The sequence below is a fragment of the Pecten maximus genome, chromosome 15 (assembly GCF_902652985.1).
Source record: "Pecten maximus chromosome 15, xPecMax1.1, whole genome shotgun sequence".
In the NCBI taxonomy this organism is placed as follows: Eukaryota; Metazoa; Mollusca; class Bivalvia; order Pectinida; family Pectinidae; genus Pecten; species Pecten maximus.
Window position 1 is genome coordinate 26698650 of NC_047029.1, and position 19155 is coordinate 26717804.

The window sequence follows — 19155 nt, forward strand, 5'->3', positions numbered from 1 at the left end:
GCTGTATGTGTACCGGTTCTTACTACTGTGTTGATGTATGTCTCATAGGGAAGAACCTGCTGTGATAAAATAATTAATTTTGAAACCTGGGTTGAACTATTGTTCATTTAAGCACGTGTAGACACCGGGAGTGTTTCAGGAAATCTCCATTCTATTCGTTTGACTTTTGTGAGAGAATTATCATGCTGATCGAATTTACATTTTGAACCCTTTTATCTACCGAGGATAGCATATGATCAGCTAGGGGTCACATACGTAACAAATACCCGCTATATTTTGTTGCAGGTAATCATTCTTTAGTTTTTACAGGTATCATTGCATACTCTACACTTTATGATGTGTTATATATATGACCAATGTGTGTTTATCACACACATATATATGTATCTCAAGTCTGTATCCGGAATTATACAATGTCACCTTTCTATGTTAGTTCTGTAATTTGTGTCCGTCCATCACCGGAGGTTGTTTTTATGTTTAGTTGAGATGTGCGTGCGTGCACTACGTTTTTGCAACAGGATGGGCCATAAAGGCTCAACATATACTACCAATGACCGATTGTTGGGTTATTACAGTTCTCCACGGGTATTAATGTGTACAGATCATGACCCATTTCGGGAATACTACAGTTCCCAACAGGTATTTGATTCACTAGTATACGACTATGAAAAAGATAAAATATAATATAATCATACCCGGCGCACGTAAGCTTATGTAAAACGTCGTCTAGATACAAAAAAAAACCCCACAAGATAGCAGAAAAACAAATAAAACCACTCACAACATGTACTCTTGTGGATTTTACGGACTTAATCAGTTCATGTCATGTACTGTACAAAGATATCATATCTAACTGCGGGACTTCATCGCCGTTGACATGTTTTTGACAAAACATGCTAAAATTGCTTGTTTCTGGGGAACACACTCACGCTCATATGTATCATATATACACTACTGCCCAAGATAACTATGCAGTTCAACCCATCTATAATCAGAAGATTTGCGATGTGTTATTGGACTTTCAAAAATCTGTGAAAACGAGTGAAAAGCGTATGTTTTCAACTATTCAATACCGTCTTGTGGATATAAAACATATATATATAATTTTCATGTTTTAAATTAGAAAATCATTTTCAAAAATTAATTATAAGCGTTATGTCATTTTTTTTAGTTTCATCGGGGTATGAAACAAATTTTGTTTGCAAACTGTATGAATCCGCGTAGCGGATTCATACAGTTTGCAAACAAAATTTGTTTCATACCCCGATGAAACTAAAAAAATGACATCAATGCTTAAATGAAAGAAATTCCGAGAATGGCGCGAAAAATGTGACGTCACAATACGACAATTGGCGTTGCGTATTGATTTCAGAAAAAGAATCCCATTTAAAACTAGTAAAATTGTACATAAAACATGTTTTAAATTAGAAAATCATTTTTAAAGGTTAATCATAAGCGTTGATGTCAATTATTTTTTAGTTTCATCGGGGTATTCTTACAGAAGTTTGGAAACAAATTTTGTTTCATACCCCGATGAAACTAAAAAAAAAAGATGACATCAATGCTAAAGTGTCACAGCAACTGATGGTTTCATAATAGTCTCTATTGTCATTTTGATATGACGTTATCATATCAATGCTGTTATGTAACGTCGACCTATATATATAGCTTCCAGTACCTGGCAACTGCCCCACGTAGGTTTCGAACTCGCAACCCAGTGGTGGAGGGCTAGTGTTAAAGTGTCTGGACACCTTAACCACTCGGCCACCGCGACCCCGTAACTAGTGAAAAGACGAAATAAACGCACGCAAATTAGCGACTTGAATTCTCGCCTTTTTGGATTCATTTATATCGTCTATTCGGCTTTTCGACCCGAAAAGAGGAAAACAAACTCTCAGTTTCGTCTTTTTCAGCTACAGATCATGTCCGTATTTGAATAGCCTCTAGCTCAATCTCGTGTAATACGGAGGCTGATCATGATCGTGTCCGTATTTGAGACATGATAGCCTCTAGCTCAATCTCTGTAATACGGAGGCTGATCGTGTCCTTATTTGAGACATGATAGCCTCTAGCTCAATCTCTGTAATACGGAGGCTGATCGTGTCCGTATTTGAGACATGATAGCCTCTAGCACAATCTCTGTAATACGGAGGCTGATCGTGTCCGTATTTGAGACATGATAGCCTCTAGCTCAATCTCTGTAATACGGAGGCTGATCGTGTCCGTATTTGAGACATGATAGCCTCTAGCTCAATCTCTGTAATACGGAGGCTGATCGTGTCCGTATTTGAGACATGATAGCCTCTAGCTCAATCTCTGTAATACGGAGGCTGATCGTGTCCGTATTTGAGACATGATAGCCTCTAGCTCAATCTCTGTAATACGGAGGCTGATCGTGTCCGTATTTGAGACATGATAGCCTCTAGCTCAATCTCTGTAATACGGAGGCTGATCGTGTCCGTATTTGAGACATGATAGCCTCTAGCTCAATCTCTGTAATACGGAGGCTGATCGTGTCCGTATTTGAGACATGATAGCCTCTAGCTCAATCTCCGTAATACGGAGGCTGATCGTGTCCGTATTTGAGACATGATAGCCTCTAGCTCAATCTCCGTAATACGGAGGCTGATCGTGTCCGTATTTGAGACATGATAGCCTCTAGCTCAATCTCCGTAATACGGAGGCTGATCGTGTCCGTATTTGAGACATGATAGCCTCTAGCTCAATCTCCGTAATACGGAGGCTGATCGTGTCCGTATTTGAGACATGATAGCCTCTAGCTCAATCTCTGTAATACGGAGGCTGATCGTGTCCGTATTTGAGACATGATAGCCTCTAGCTCAATCTCTGTAATACGGAGGCTGATCGTGTCCGTATTTGAGACATGATAGCCTCTAGCTCAATCTCTGTAATACGGAGGCTGATCGTGTCCGTATTTGAGACATGATAGCCTCTAGCTCAATCTCTGTAATACGGAGGCTGATCGTGTCCGTATTTGAGACATGATAGCCTCTAGCTCAATCTCTTGTAATACGGAGGCTGATCGTGTCCGTATTTGAGACATGATAGCCTCTAGCTCAATCTCTGTAATACGGAGGCTGATCGTGTCCGTATTTGAGACATGATAGCCTCTAGCTCAATCTCCGTAATACGGAGGCTGATCGTGTCCGTATTTGAGACATGATAGCCTCTAGCTCAATCTCTGTAATACGGAGGCTGATCGTGTCCGTATTTGAGACATGATAGCCTCTAGCTCAATCTCCGTAATACGGAGGCTGATCGTGTCCGTATTTGAGACATGATAGCCTCTAGCTCAATCTCCGGTAATACGGAGGCTGATCGTGTCCGTATTTGAGACATGATAGCCTCTAGCTCAATCTCTGTAATACGGAGGCTGATCGTGTCCGTATTTGAGACATGATAGCCTCTAGCTCAATCTCTGTAATACGGAGGCTGATCGTGTCCGTATTTGAGACATGATAGCCTCTAGCTCAATCTCTGTAATACGGAGGCTGATCGTGTCCGTATTTGAGACATGATAGCCTCTAGCTCAATCTCCGTAATACGGAGGCTGATCGTGTCCGTATTTGAGACATGATAGCCTCTAGCTCAATCTCTGTAATACGGAGGCTGATCGTGTCCGTATTTGAGACATGATAGCCTCTAGCTCAATCTCTGTAATACGGAGGCTGATCGTGTCCGTATTTGAGACATGATAGCCTCTAGCTCAATCTCCGTAATACGGAGGCTGATCGTGTCCGTATTTGAGACATGATAGCCTCTAGCTCAATCTCTGTAATACGGAGGCTGATCGTGTCCGTATTTGAGACATGATAGCCTCTAGCTCAATCTCTGTAATACGGAGGCTGATCGTGTCCGTATTTGAGACATGATAGCCTCTAGCTCAATCTCTGTAATACGGAGGCTGATCGTGTCCGTATTTGAGACATGATAGCCTCTAGCTCAATCTCTGTAATACGGAGGCTGATCGTGTCCGTATTTGAGACATGATAGCCTCTAGCTCAATCTCTGTAATACGGAGGCTGATCGTGTCCGTATTTGAGACATGATAGCCTCTAGCTCAATCTCCGTAATACGGAGGCTGATCGTGTCCGTATTTGAGACATGATAGCCTCTAGCTCAATCTCTGTAATACGGAGGCTGATCGTGTCCGTATTTGAGACATGATAGCTTCTAGCTCAATCTCTGTAATATGGAGGCTGATCGGGACCCTTTTTTGAGACATGCTAGCCTCTAGCTCAATCTCTGTAATACGGAGGCTGATCGTGTCCGTATTTGAGACATGATAGCCTCTAGCTCAATCTCCGTAATACGGAGGCTGATCGTGTCCGTATTTGAGACATGATAGCCTCTAGCTCAATCTCCGTAATACGGAGGCTGATCGTGTCCGTATTTGAGACATGATAGCCTCTAGCTCAATCTCTGTAATACGGAGGCTGATCGTGTCCGTATTTGAGACATGATAGCCTCTAGCTCAATCTCCGTAATACGGAGGCTGATCGTGTCCGTATTTGAGACATGATAGCCTCTAGCTCAATCTCTGTAATACGGAGGCTGATCGTGTCCGTATTTGAGACATGATAGCCTCTAGCTCAATCTCTGTAATACGGAGGCTGATCGTGTCCGTATTTGAGACATGATAGCCTCTAGCTCAATCTCTGTAATACGGAGGCTGATCGTGTCCGTATTTGAGACATGATAGCCTCTAGCTCAATCTCTGTAATACGGAGGCTGATCGTGTCCGTATTTGAGACATGATAGCCTCTAGCTCAATCTCTGTAATACGGAGGCTGATCGTGTCCGTATTTGAGACATGATAGCCTCTAGCTCAATCTCTGTAATACGGAGGCTGATCGTGTCCGTATTTGAGACATGATAGCCTCTAGCTCAATCTCTGTAATACGGAGGCTGATCGTGTCCGTATTTGAGACATGATAGCCTCTAGCTCAATCTCTGTAATACGGAGGCTGATCGTGTCCGTATTTGAGACATGATAGCCTCTAGCTCAATCTCCGTAATACGGAGGCTGATCGTGTCCGTATTTGAGACATGATAGCCTCTAGCTCAATCTCTGTAATACGGAGGCTGATCGTGTCCGTATTTGAGACATGATAGCCTCTAGCTCAATCTCCTGTAATACGGAGGCTGATCGTGTCCGTATTTGAGACATGATAGCCTCTAGCTCAATCTCCTGTAATACGGAGGCTGATCGTGTCCGTATTTGAGACATGATAGCCTCTAGCTCAATCTCTGTAATACGGAGGCTGATCGTGTCCGTATTTGAGACATGATAGCCTCTAGCTCAATCTCCTGTAATACGGAGGCTGATCGTGTCCGTATTTGAGACATGATAGCCTCTAGCTCAATCTCTGTAATACGGATGCTGATCGGGACCCTTTTTTGAGACATGCTAGCCTCTAGCTCAATCTCTGTAATACGGAGGCTGATCGTGTCCGTATTTGAGACATGATAGCCTCTAGCTCAATCTCCGTAATACGGAGGCTGATCGTGTCCGTATTTGAGACATGATAGCCTCTAGCTCAATCTCCGTAATACGGAGGCTGATCGTGTCCGTATTTGAGACATGATAGCCTCTAGCTCAATCTCCTGTAATACGGAGGCTGATCGTGTCCGTATTTGAGACATGATAGCCTCTAGCTCAATCTCCGTAATACGGAGGCTGATCGTGTCCGTATTTGAGACATGATAGCCTCTAGCTCAATCTCTGTAATACGGAGGCTGATCGTGTCCGTATTTGAGACATGATAGCCTCTAGCTCAATCTCCTGTAATACGGAGGCTGATCGTGTCCGTATTTGAGACATGATAGCCTCTAGCTCAATCTCTGTAATACGGAGGCTGATCGTGTCCGTATTTGAGACATGATAGCCTCTAGCTCAATCTCTGTAATACGGAGGCTGATCGTGTCCGTATTTGAGACATGATAGCCTCTAGCTCAATCTCTGTAATACGGAGGCTGATCGTGTCCGTATTTGAGACATGATAGCCTCTAGCTCAATCTCTGTAATACGGAGGCTGATCGTGTCCGTATTTGAGACATGATAGCCTCTAGCTCAATCTCCGTAATACGGAGGCTGATCGTGTCCGTATTTGAGACATGATAGCCTCTAGCTCAATCTCCTGTAATACGGAGGCTGATCGTGTCCGTATTTGAGACATGATAGCCTCTAGCTCAATCTCCGTAATACGGAGGCTGATCGTGTCCGTTTTTGAGACATGATAGCCTCTAGCTCAATCTCCGTAATACGGAGGCTGATCGTGTCCGTATTTGAGACATGATAGCCTCTAGCTCAATCTCTGTAATACGGAGGCTGATCGTGTCCGTATTTGAGACATGATAGCCTCTAGCTCAATCTCTGTAATACGGAGGCTGATCGTGTCCGTATTTGAGACATGATAGCCTCTAGCTCAATCTCCGTAATACGGAGGCTGATCGTGTCCGTTTTTGAGACATGATAGCCTCTAGCTCAATCTCCGTAATACGGAGGCTGATCGTGTCCGTATTTGAGACATGATAGCCTCTAGCTCAATCTCCTGTAATACGGAGGCTGATCGTGTCCGTATTTGAGACATGATAGCCTCTAGCTCAATCTCTGTAATACGGAGGCTGATCGTGTCCGTATTTGAGACATGATAGCCTCTAGCTCAATCTCCGTAATACGGAGGCTGATCGTGTCCGTATTTGAGACATGATAGCCTCTAGCTCAATCTCTGTAATACGGAGGCTGATCGTGTCCGTATTTGAGACATGATAGCCTCTAGCTCAATCTCTGTAATACGGAGGCTGATCGTGTCGGTATTTGAGACATGATAGCCTCTAGCTCAATCTCCTGTAATACGGAGGCTGATCGTGTCCGTATTTGAGACATGATAGCCTCTAGCTCAATCTCTGTAATACGGAGGCTGATCGTGTCCGTATTTGAGACATGATAGCCTCTAGCTCAATCTCTGTAATACGGAGGCTGATCGTGTCCGTATTTGAGACATGATAGCCTCTAGCTCAATCTCTGTAATACGGAGGCTGATCGTGTCCGTATTTGAGACATGATAGCCTCTAGCTCAATCTCCGTAATACGGAGGCTGATCGTGTCCGTATTTGAGACATGATAGCCTCTAGCTCAATCTCCGTAATACGGAGGCTGATCGTGTCCGTATTTGAGACATGATAGCCTCTAGCTCAATCTCTGTAATACGGAGGCTGATCGTGTCCGTATTTGAGACATGATAGCCTCTAGCTCAATCTCCGTAATACGGAGGCTGATCGTGTCCGTATTTGAGACATGATAGCCTCTAGCTCAATCTCTGTAATACGGAGGCTGATCGTGTCCGTTTTTGAGACATGATAGCCTCTAGCTCAATCTCTGTAATACGGAGGCTGATCGTGTCCGTATTTGAGACATGATAGCCTCTAGCTCAATCTCCGTAATACGGAGGCTGATCGTGTCCGTATTTGAGACATGATAGCCTCTAGCTCAATCTCCGTAATACGGAGGCTGATCGTGTCCGTATTTGAGACATGATAGCCTCTAGCTCAATCTCTGTAATACGGAGGCTGATCGTGTCCGTATTTGAGACATGATAGCCTCTAGCTCAATCTCTGTAATACGGAGGCTGATCGTGTCCGTATTTGAGACATGATAGCCTCTAGCTCAATCTCCTGTAATACGGAGGCTGATCGTGTCCGTATTTGAGACATGATAGCCTCTAGCTCAATCTCTGTAATACGGAGGCTGATCGTGTCCGTATTTGAGACATGATAGCCTCTAGCTCAATCTCTGTAATACGGAGGCTGATCGTGTCCGTATTTGAGACATGATAGCCTCTAGCTCAATCTCTGTAATACGGAGGCTGATCGTGTCCGTATTTGAGACATGATAGCCTCTAGCTCAATCTCCGTAATACGGAGGCTGATCGTGTCCGTATTTGAGACATGATAGCCTCTAGCTCAATCTCTGTAATACGGAGGCTGATCGTGTCCGTATTTGAGACATGATAGCCTCTAGCTCAATCTCTGTAATACGGAGGCTGATCGTGTCCGTATTTGAGACATGATAGCCTCTAGCTCAATCTCCGTAATACGGAGGCTGATCGTGTCCGTATTTGAGACATGATAGCCTCTAGCTCAATCTCTGTAATACGGAGGCTGATCGTGTCCGTATTTGAGACATGATAGCCTCTAGCTCAATCTCTGTAATACGGAGGCTGATCGTGTCCGTATTTGAGACATGATAGCCTCTAGCTCAATCTCTGTAATACGGAGGCTGATCGTGTCCGTATTTGAGACATGATAGCCTCTAGCTCAATCTCCGTAATACGGAGGCTGATCGTGTCCGTATTTGAGACATGATAGCCTCTAGCTCAATCTCTGTAATACGGAGGCTGATCGTGTCCGTATTTGAGACATGATAGCCTCTAGCTCAATCTCTGTAATACGGAGGCTGATCGTGTCCGTATTTGAGACATGATAGCCTCTAGCTCAATCTCCGTAATACGGAGGCTGATCGTGTCCGTATTTGAGACATGATAGCCTCTAGCTCAATCTCCGTAATACGGAGGCTGATCGTGTCCGTATTTGAGACATGATAGCCTCTAGCTCAATCTCTGTAATACGGAGGCTGATCGTGTCCGTATTTGAGACATGATAGCCTCTAGCTCAATCTCTGTAATACGGAGGCTGATCGTGTCCGTATTTGAGACATGATAGCCTCTAGCTCAATCTCTGTAATACGGAGGCTGATCGTGTCCGTATTTGAGACATGATAGCCTCTAGCTCAATCTCCGTAATACGGAGGCTGATCGTGTCCGTTTTTGAGACATGATAGCCTCTAGCTCAATCTCTGTAATACGGAGGCTGATCGTGTCCGTATTTGAGACATGATAGCCTCTAGCTCAATCTCCGTAATACGGAGGCTGATCGTGTCCGTATTTGAGACATGATAGCCTCTAGCTCAATCTCTGTAATACGGAGGCTGATCGTGTCCGTATTTGAGACATGATAGCCTCTAGCTCAATCTCTGTAATACGGAGGCTGATCGTGTCCGTATTTGAGACATGATAGCCTCTAGCTCAATCTCTGTAATACGGAGGCTGATCGGGACCCTTTTTTGAGACATGCTAGCCTCTAGCTCAATCTCTGTAATACGGAGGCTGATCGTGTCCGTATTTGAGACATGATAGCCTCTAGCTCAATCTCCGTAATACGGAGGCTGATCGTGTCCGTATTTGAGACATGATAGCCTCTAGCTCAATCTCCGTAATACGGAGGCTGATCGTGTCCGTATTTGAGACATGATAGCCTCTAGCTCAATCTCTGTAATACGGAGGCTGATCGTGTCCGTATTTGAGACATGATAGCCTCTAGCTCAATCTCTGTAATACGGAGGCTGATCGTGTCCGTATTTGAGACATGATAGCCTCTAGCTCAATCTCTGTAATACGGAGGCTGATCGTGTCCGTATTTGAGACATGATAGCCTCTAGCTCAATCTCTGTAATACGGAGGCTGATCGTGTCCGTATTTGAGACATGATAGCCTCTAGCTCAATCTCCGTAATACGGAGGCTGATCGTGTCCGTATTTGAGACATGATAGCCTCTAGCTCAATCTCTGTAATACGGAGGCTGATCGTGTCCGTATTTGAGACATGATAGCCTCTAGCTCAATCTCTGTAATACGGAGGCTGATCGTGTCCGTATTTGAGACATGATAGCCTCTAGCTCAATCTCTGTAATACGGAGGCTGATCGTGTCCGTATTTGAGACATGATAGCCTCTAGCTCAATCTCTGTAATACGGATGCTGATCGGGACCCTTTTTTGAGACATGCTAGCCTCTAGCTCAATCTCTGTAATACGGAGGCTGATCGTGTCCGTATTTGAGACATGATAGCCTCTAGCTCAATCTCTGTAATACGGAGGCTGATCGTGTCCGTATTTGAGACATGATAGCCTCTAGCTCAATCTCTGTAATACGGAGGCTGATCGTGTCCGTATTTGAGACATGATAGCCTCTAGCTCAATCTCCGTAATACGGAGGCTGATCGTGTCCGTATTTGAGACATGATAGCCTCTAGCTCAATCTCCGTAATACGGAGGCTGATCGTGTCCGTATTTGAGACATGATAGCCTCTAGCTCAATCTCTGTAATACGGAGGCTGATCGTGTCCGTATTTGAGACATGATAGCCTCTAGCTCAATCTCCGTAATACGGAGGCTGATCGTGTCCGTATTTGAGACATGATAGCCTCTAGCTCAATCTCCTGTAATACGGAGGCTGATCGTGTCCGTATTTGAGACATGATAGCCTCTAGCTCAATCTCTGTAATACGGAGGCTGATCGTGTCCGTATTTGAGACATGATAGCCTCTAGCTCAATCTCTGTAATACGGAGGCTGATCGTGTCCGTATTTGAGACATGATAGCCTCTAGCTCAATCTCTGTAATACGGAGGCTGATCGTGTCCGTATTTGAGACATGATAGCCTCTAGCTCAATCTCCGTAATACGGAGGCTGATCGTGTCCGTATTTGAGACATGATAGCCTCTAGCTCAATCTCCGTAATACGGAGGCTGATCGTGTCCGTATTTGAGACATGATAGCCTCTAGCTCAATCTCTGTAATACGGAGGCTGATCGTGTCAGTATTTGAGACATGATAGCCTCTAGCTCAATCTCTGTAATACGGAGGCTGATCGTGTCCGTATTTGAGACATGATAGCCTCTAGCTCAATCTCTGTAATACGGAGGCTGATCGTGTCCGTATTTGAGACATGATAGCCTCTAGCTCAATCTCTGTAATACGGAGGCTGATCGTGTCCGTATTTGAGACATGATAGCCTCTAGCTCAATCTCTGTAATACGGAGGCTGATCGTGTCCGTATTTGAGACATGATAGCCTCTAGCTCAATCTCTGTAATACGGAGGCTGATCGTGTCCGTTTCTGAGACATGATAGCCTCTAGCTCAATCTCCGTAATACGGAGGCTGATCGTGTCCGTATTTGAGACATGATAGCCTCTAGCTCAATCTCCGTAATACGGAGGCTGATCGTGTCCGTATTTGAGACATGATAGCCTCTAGCTCAATCTCTGTAATACGGAGGCTGATCGTGTCCGTATTTGAGACATGATAGCCTCTAGCTCAATCTCTGTAATACGGAGGCTGATCGTGTCCGTATTTGAGACATGATAGCCTCTAGCTCAATCTCTGTAATACGGAGGCTGATCGTGTCCGTATTTGAGACATGATAGCCTCTAGCTCAATCTCTGTAATACGGAGGCTGATCGTGTCCGTATTTGAGACATGATAGCCTCTAGCTCAATCTCTGTAATACGGAGGCTGATCGTGTCCGTATTTGAGACATGATAGCCTCTAGCTCAATCTCTGTAATACGGAGGCTGATCGTGTCCGTATTTGAGACATGATAGCCTCTAGCTCAATCTCTGTAATACGGAGGCTGATCGTGTCCGTATTTGAGACATGATAGCCTCTAGCTCAATCTCCGTAATACGGAGGCTGATCGTGTCCGTATTTGAGACATGATAGCCTCTAGCTCAATCTCTGTAATACGGAGGCTGATCGTGTCCGTATTTGAGACATGATAGCCTCTAGCTCAATCTCTGTAATACGGAGGCTGATCGTGTCCGTATTTGAGACATGATAGCCTCTAGCTCAATCTCCGTAATACGGAGGCTGATCGTGTCCGTATTTGAGACATGATAGCCTCTAGCTCAATCTCTGTAATACGGAGGCTGATCGTGTCCGTATTTGAGACATGATAGCCTCTAGCTCAATCTCTGTAATACGGAGGCTGATCGTGTCCGTATTTGAGACATGATAGCCTCTAGCTCAATCTCTGTAATACGGAGGCTGATCGTGTCCGTATTTGAGACATGATAGCCTCTAGCTCAATCTCTGTAATACGGAGGCTGATCGTGTCCGTATTTGAGACATGATAGCCTCTAGCTCAATCTCCGTAATACGGAGGCTGATCGTGTCCGTTTTTGAGACATGATAGCCTCTAGCTCAATCTCCGTAATACGGAGGCTGATCGTGTCCGTATTTGAGACATGATAGCCTCTAGCTCAATCTCCGTAATACGGAGGCTGATCGTGTCCGTATTTGAGACATGATAGCCTCTAGCTCAATCTCCGTAATACGGAGGCTGATCGTGTCCGTATTTGAGACATGATAGCCTCTAGCTCAATCTCTGTAATACGGAGGCTGATCGTGTCCGTATTTGAGACATGATAGCCTCTAGCTCAATCTCCGTAATACGGAGGCTGATCGTGTCCGTATTTGAGACATGATAGCCTCTAGCTCAATCTCCGTAATACGGAGGCTGATCGTGTCCGTATTTGAGACATGATAGCCTCTAGCTCAATCTCTGTAATACGGAGGCTGATCGTGTCCGTATTTGAGACATGATAGCCTCTAGCTCAATCTCCGTAATACGGAGGCTGATCGTGTCCGTATTTGAGACATGATAGCCTCTAGCTCAATCTCTGTAATACGGAGGCTGATCGTGTCCGTATTTGAGACATGATAGCCTCTAGCTCAATCTCTGTAATACGGAGGCTGATCGTGTCCGTATTTGAGACATGATAGCCTCTAGCTCAATCTCCGTAATACGGAGGCTGATCGTGTCCGTTTTTGAGACATGATAGCCTCTAGCTCAATCTCCTGTAATACGGAGGCTGATCGTGTCCGTATTTGAGACATGATAGCCTCTAGCTCAATCTCTGTAATACGGAGGCTGATCGTGTCCGTATTTGAGACATGATAGCCTCTAGCTCAATCTCTGTAATACGGAGGCTGATCGTGTCCGTATTTGAGACATGATAGCCTCTAGCTCAATCTCTGTAATACGGAGGCTGATCGTGTCCGTATTTGAGACATGATAGCCTCTAGCTCAATCTCTGTAATACGGAGGCTGATCGTGTCCGTATTTGAGACATGATAGCCTCTAGCTCAATCTCTGTAATACGGAGGCTGATCGTGTCCGTATTTGAGACATGATAGCCTCTAGCTCAATCTCCGTAATACGGAGGCTGATCGTGTCCGTATTTGAGACATGATAGCCTCTAGCTCAATCTCCGTAATACGGAGGCTGATCGTGTCCGTATTTGAGACATGATAGCCTCTAGCTCAATCTCTGTAATACGGAGGCTGATCGTGTCCGTATTTGAGACATGATAGCCTCTAGCTCAATCTCCGTAATACGGAGGCTGATCGTGTCCGTATTTGAGACATGATAGCCTCTAGCTCAATCTCTGTAATACGGAGGCTGATCGTGTTCGTATTTGAGACATGATAGCCTCTAGCTCAATCTCTGTAATACGGAGGCTGATCGTGTCCGTATTTGAGACATGATAGCCTCTAGCTCAATCTCCGTAATACGGAGGCTGATCGTGTCCGTATTTGAGACATGATAGCCTCTAGCTCAATCTCCGTAATACGGAGGCTGATCGTGTCCGTATTTGAGACATGATAGCCTCTAGCTCAATCTCCGTAATACGGAGGCTGATCGTGTCCGTATTTGAGACATGATAGCCTCTAGCTCAATCTCTGTAATACGGAGGCTGATCGTGTCCGTATTTGAGACATGATAGCCTCTAGCTCAATCTCTGTAATACGGAGGCTGATCGTGTCCGTATTTGAGACATGATAGCCTCTAGCTCAATCTCTGTAATACGGAGGCTGATCGTGTCCGTATTTGAGACATGATAGCCTCTAGCTCAATCTCTGTAATACGGAGGCTGATCGTGTCCGTATTTGAGACATGATAGCCTCTAGCTCAATCTCTGTAATACGGAGGCTGATCGTGTCCGTATTTGAGACATGATAGCCTCTAGCTCAATCTCTGTAATACGGAGGCTGATCGGGACCCTTTTTTGAGACATGCTAGCCTCTAGCTCAATCTCTGTAATACGGAGGCTGATCGTGTCGGTATTTGAGACATGATAGCCTCTAGCTCAATCTCCGTAATACGGAGGCTGATCGTGTCCGTATTTGAGACATGATAGCCTCTAGCTCAATCTCTGTAATACGGAGGCTGATCGTGTCCGTATTTGAGACATGATAGCCTCTAGCTCAATCTCTGTAATACGGAGGCTGATCGTGTCCGTATTTGAGACATGATAGCCTCTAGCTCAATCTCCGTAATACGGAGGCTGATCGTGTCCGTATTTGAGACATGATAGCCTCTAGCTCAATCTCCGTAATACGGAGGCTGATCGTGTCCGTATTTGAGACATGATAGCCTCTAGCTCAATCTCTGTAATACGGAGGCTGATCGTGTCCGTATTTGAGACATGATAGCCTCTAGCTCAATCTCTGTAATACGGAGGCTGATCGTGTCCGTATTTGAGACATGATAGCCTCTAGCTCAATCTCGTAATACGGAGGCTGATCGTGTCCGTATTTGAGACATGATAGCCTCTAGCTCAATCTCTGTAATACGGAGGCTGATCGTGTCCGTATTTGAGACATGATAGCCTCTAGCTCAATCTCTGTAATACGGAGGCTGATCGTGTCCGTATTTGAGACATGATAGCCTCTAGCTCAATCTCCGTAATACGGAGGCTGATCGTGTCCGTATTTGAGACATGATAGCCTCTAGCTCAATCTCCGTAATACGGAGGCTGATCGTGTCCGTATTTGAGACATGATAGCCTCTAGCTCAATCTCCGTAATACGGAGGCTGATCGTGTCCGTATTTGAGACATGATAGCCTCTAGCTCAATCTCCGTAATACGGAGGCTGATCGTGTCCGTATTTGAGACATGATAGCCTCTAGCTCAATCTCTGTAATACGGAGGCTGATCGTGTCCGTATTTGAGACATGATAGCCTCTAGCTCAATCTCTGTAATACGGAGGCTGATCGTGTCCGTATTTGAGACATGATAGCCTCTAGCTCAATCTCTGTAATACGGAGGCTGATCGTGTCCGTATTTGAGACATGATAGCCTCTAGCTCAATCTCTGTAATACGGAGGCTGATCGTGTCCGTATTTGAGACATGATAGCCTCTAGCTCAATTCCTGTAATACGGAGGCTGATCGTGTCCGTATTTGAGACATGATAGCCTCTAGCTCAATCTCCGTAATACGGAGGCTGATCGTGTCCGTATTTGAGACATGATAGCCTCTAGCTCAATCTCCGTAATACGGAGGCTGATCGTGTCCGTATTTGAGACATGATAGCCTCTAGCTCAATCTCTGTAATACGGAGGCTGATCGTGTCCGTATTTGAGACATGATAGCCTCTAGCTCAATCTCTGTAATACGGAGGCTGATCGTGACCCTTTTTTGAGACATGATAGCCTCTAGCTCAATCTCTGTAATACGGAGGCTGATCGTGTCCGTATTTGAGACATGATAGCCTCTAGCTCAATCTCCGTAATACGGAGGCTGATCGTGTCCGTATTTGAGACATGATAGCCTCTAGCTCAATCTCTGTAATACGGAGGCTGATCGTGTCCGTATTTGAGACATGATAGCCTCTAGCTCAATCTCTGTAATACGGAGGCTGATCGTGTCCGTATTTGAGACATGATAGCCTCTAGCTCAATCTCCGTAATACGGAGGCTGATCGTGTCCGTATTTGAGACATGATAGCCTCTAGCTCAATCTCTGTAATACGGAGGCTGATCGTGTCCGTATTTGAGACATGATAGCCTCTAGCTCAATCTCTGTAATACGGAGGCTGATCGGGACCCTTTTTTGAGACATGCTAGCCTCTAGCTCAATCTCTGTAATACGGAGGCTGATCGTGTCCGTATTTGAGACATGATAGCCTCTAGCTCAATCTCTGTAATACGGAGGCTGATCGTGTCCGTATTTGAGACATGATAGCCTCTAGCTCAATCTCTGTAATACGGAGGCTGATCGGGACCCTTTTTTGAGACATGATAGCCTCTAGCTCAATCTCCGTAATACGGAGGCTGATCGTGTCCGTATTTGAGACATGATAGCCTCTAGCTCAATCTCTGTAATACGGAGGCTGATCGTGTCCGTATTTGAGACATGATAGCCTCTAGCTCAATCTCTGTAATACGGAGGCTGATCGTGTCCGTATTTGAGACATGATAGCCTCTAGCTCAATCTCCGTAATACGGAGGCTGATCGTGTCCGTATTTGAGACATGATAGCCTCTAGCTCAATCTCCGTAATACGGAGGCTGATCGTGTCCGTATTTGAGACATGATAGCCTCTAGCTCAATCTCCGTAATACGGAGGCTGATCGTGTCCGTATTTGAGACATGATAGCCTCTAGCTCAATCTCCGTAATACGGAGGCTGATCGTGTCCGTATTTGAGACATGATAGCCTCTAGCTCAATCTCCGTAATACGGAGGCTGATCGTGTCCGTATTTGAGACATGATAGCCTCTAGCTCAATCTCTGTAATACGGAGGCTGATCGTGTCCGTATTTGAGACATGATAGCCTCTAGCTCAATCTCTGTAATACGGAGGCTGATCGTGTCCGTATTTGAGACATGATAGCCTCTAGCTCAATCTCTGTAATACGGAGACTGATCGTGTCCGTATTTGAGACATGATAGCCTCTAGCTCAATCTCTGTAATACGGAGGCTGATCGTGTCCGTATTTGAGACATGATAGCCTCTAGCTCAATCTCCTGTAATACGGAGGCTGATCGTGTCCGTATTTGAGACATGATAGCCTCTAGCTCAATCTCCTGTAATACGGAGGCTGATCGTGTCCGTATTTGAGACATGATAGCCTCTAGCTCAATCTCCTGTAATACGGAGGCTGATCGTGTCCGTATTTGAGACATGATAGCCTCTAGCTCAATCTCTGTAATACGGAGGCTGATCGTGTCCGTATTTGAGACATGATAGCCTCTAGCTCAATCTCTGTAATACGGAGGCTGATCGTGTCCGTATTTGAGACATGATAGCCTCTAGCTCAATCTCTGTAATACGGAGGCTGATCGTGTCCGTATTTGAGACATGATAGCCTCTAGCTCAATCTCTGTAATACGGAGGCTGATCGTGTCCGTATTTGAGACATGATAGCCTCTAGCTCAATCTCTGTAATACGGAGGCTGATCGTGTCCGTATTTGAGACATGATAGCCTCTAGCTCAATCTCCTGTAATACGGAGGCTGATCGTGTCCGTATTTGAGACATGATAGCCTCTAGCTCAATCTCCGTAATACGGAGGCTGATCGTGTCCGTATTTGAGACATGATAGCCTCTAGCTCAATCTCCGTAATACGGAGGCTGATCGTGTCCGTATTTGAGACATGATAGCCTCTAGCTCAATCTCTGTAATACGGAGGCTGATCGGGACCCTTTTTTGAGACATGCTAGCCTCTAGCTCAATCTCTGTAATACGGAGGCTGATCGTGTCCGTATTTGAGACATGATAGCCTCTAGCTCAATCTCTGTAATACGGAGGCTGATCGTGTCCGTATTTGAGACATGATAGCCTCTAGCTCAATCTCCGTAATACGGAGGCTGATCGTGTCCGTATTTGAGACATGATAGCCTCTAGCTCAATCTCCGTAATACGGAGGCTGATCGTGTCCGTATTTGAGACATGATAGCCTCTAGCTCAATCTCTGTAATACGGAGGCTGATCGTGTCCGTATTTGAGACATGATAGCCTCTAGCTCAATCTCTGTAATACGGAGGCTGATCGTGTCCGTATTTGAGACATGATAGCCTCTAGCTCAATCTCTGTAATACGGAGGCTGATCGTGTCCGTATTTGAGACATGATAGCCTCTAGCTCAATCTCCTGTAATACGGAGGCTGATCGTGTCCGTATTTGAGACATGATAGCCTCTAGCTCAATCTCCGTAATACGGAGGCTGATCGTGTCCGTTTCTGAGACATGATAGCCTCTAGCTCAATCTCCGTAATACGGAGGCTGATCGTGTCCGTATTTGAGACATGATAGCCTCTAGCTCAATCTCTGTAATACGGAGGCTGATCGTGTCCGTATTTGAGACATGATAGCCTCTAGCTCAATCTCTGTAATACGGAGGCTGATCGTGTCCGTATTTGAGACATGATAGCCTCTAGCTCAATCTCTGTAATACGGAGGCTGATCGTGTCCGTATTTGAGACATGATAGCCTCTAGCTCAATCTCTGTAATACGGAGGCTGATCGTGTCCGTATTTGAGACATGATAGCCTCTAGCTCAATCTCTGTAATACGGAGGCTGATCGTGTCCGTATTTGAGACATGATAGCCTCTAGCTCAATCTCTGTAATACGGAGGCTGATCGTGTCCGTATTTGAGACATGATAGCCTCTAGCTCAATCTCTGTAATACGGAGGCTGATCGTGTCCGTATTTGAGACATGATAGCCTCTAGCTCAATCTCTGTAATACGGAGGCTGATCGTGTCCGTATTTGAGACATGATAGCCTCTAGCTCAATCTCTGTAATACGGAGGCTGATCGTGTCCGTATTTGAGACATGATAGCCTCTAGCTCAATCTCCGTAATACGGAGGCTGATCGTGTCCGTATTTGAGACATGATAGCCTCTAGCTCAATCTCTGTAATACGGAGGCTGATCGTGTCCGTATTTGAGACATGATAGCCTCTAGCTCAATCTCTGTAATACGGAGGCTGATCGTGTCCGTATTTGAGACATGATAGCCTCTAGCTCAATCTCTGTAATACGGAGGCTGATCGTGTCCGTATTTGAGACATGATAGCCTCTAGCTCAATCTCCTGTAATACGGAGGCTGATCGTGTCCGTATTTGAGACATGATAGCCTCTAGCTCAATCTCTGTAATACGGAGGCTGATCGTGTCCGTATTTGAGACATGATAGCCTCTAGCTCAATCTCTGTAATACGGAGGCTGATCGTGTCCGTATTTGAGACATGATAGCCTCTAGCTCAATCTCCGTAATACGGAGGCTGATCGTGTCCGTATTTGAGACATGATAGCCTCTAGCTCAATCTCCGTAATACGGAGGCTGATCGTGTCCGTATTTGAGACATGATAGCCTCTAGCTCAATCTCCGTAATACGGAGGCTGATCGTGTCCGTATTTGAGACATGATAGCCTCTAGCTCAATCTCTGTAATACGGAGGCTGATCGTGTCCGTATTTGAGACATGATAGCTCTGCTAATTT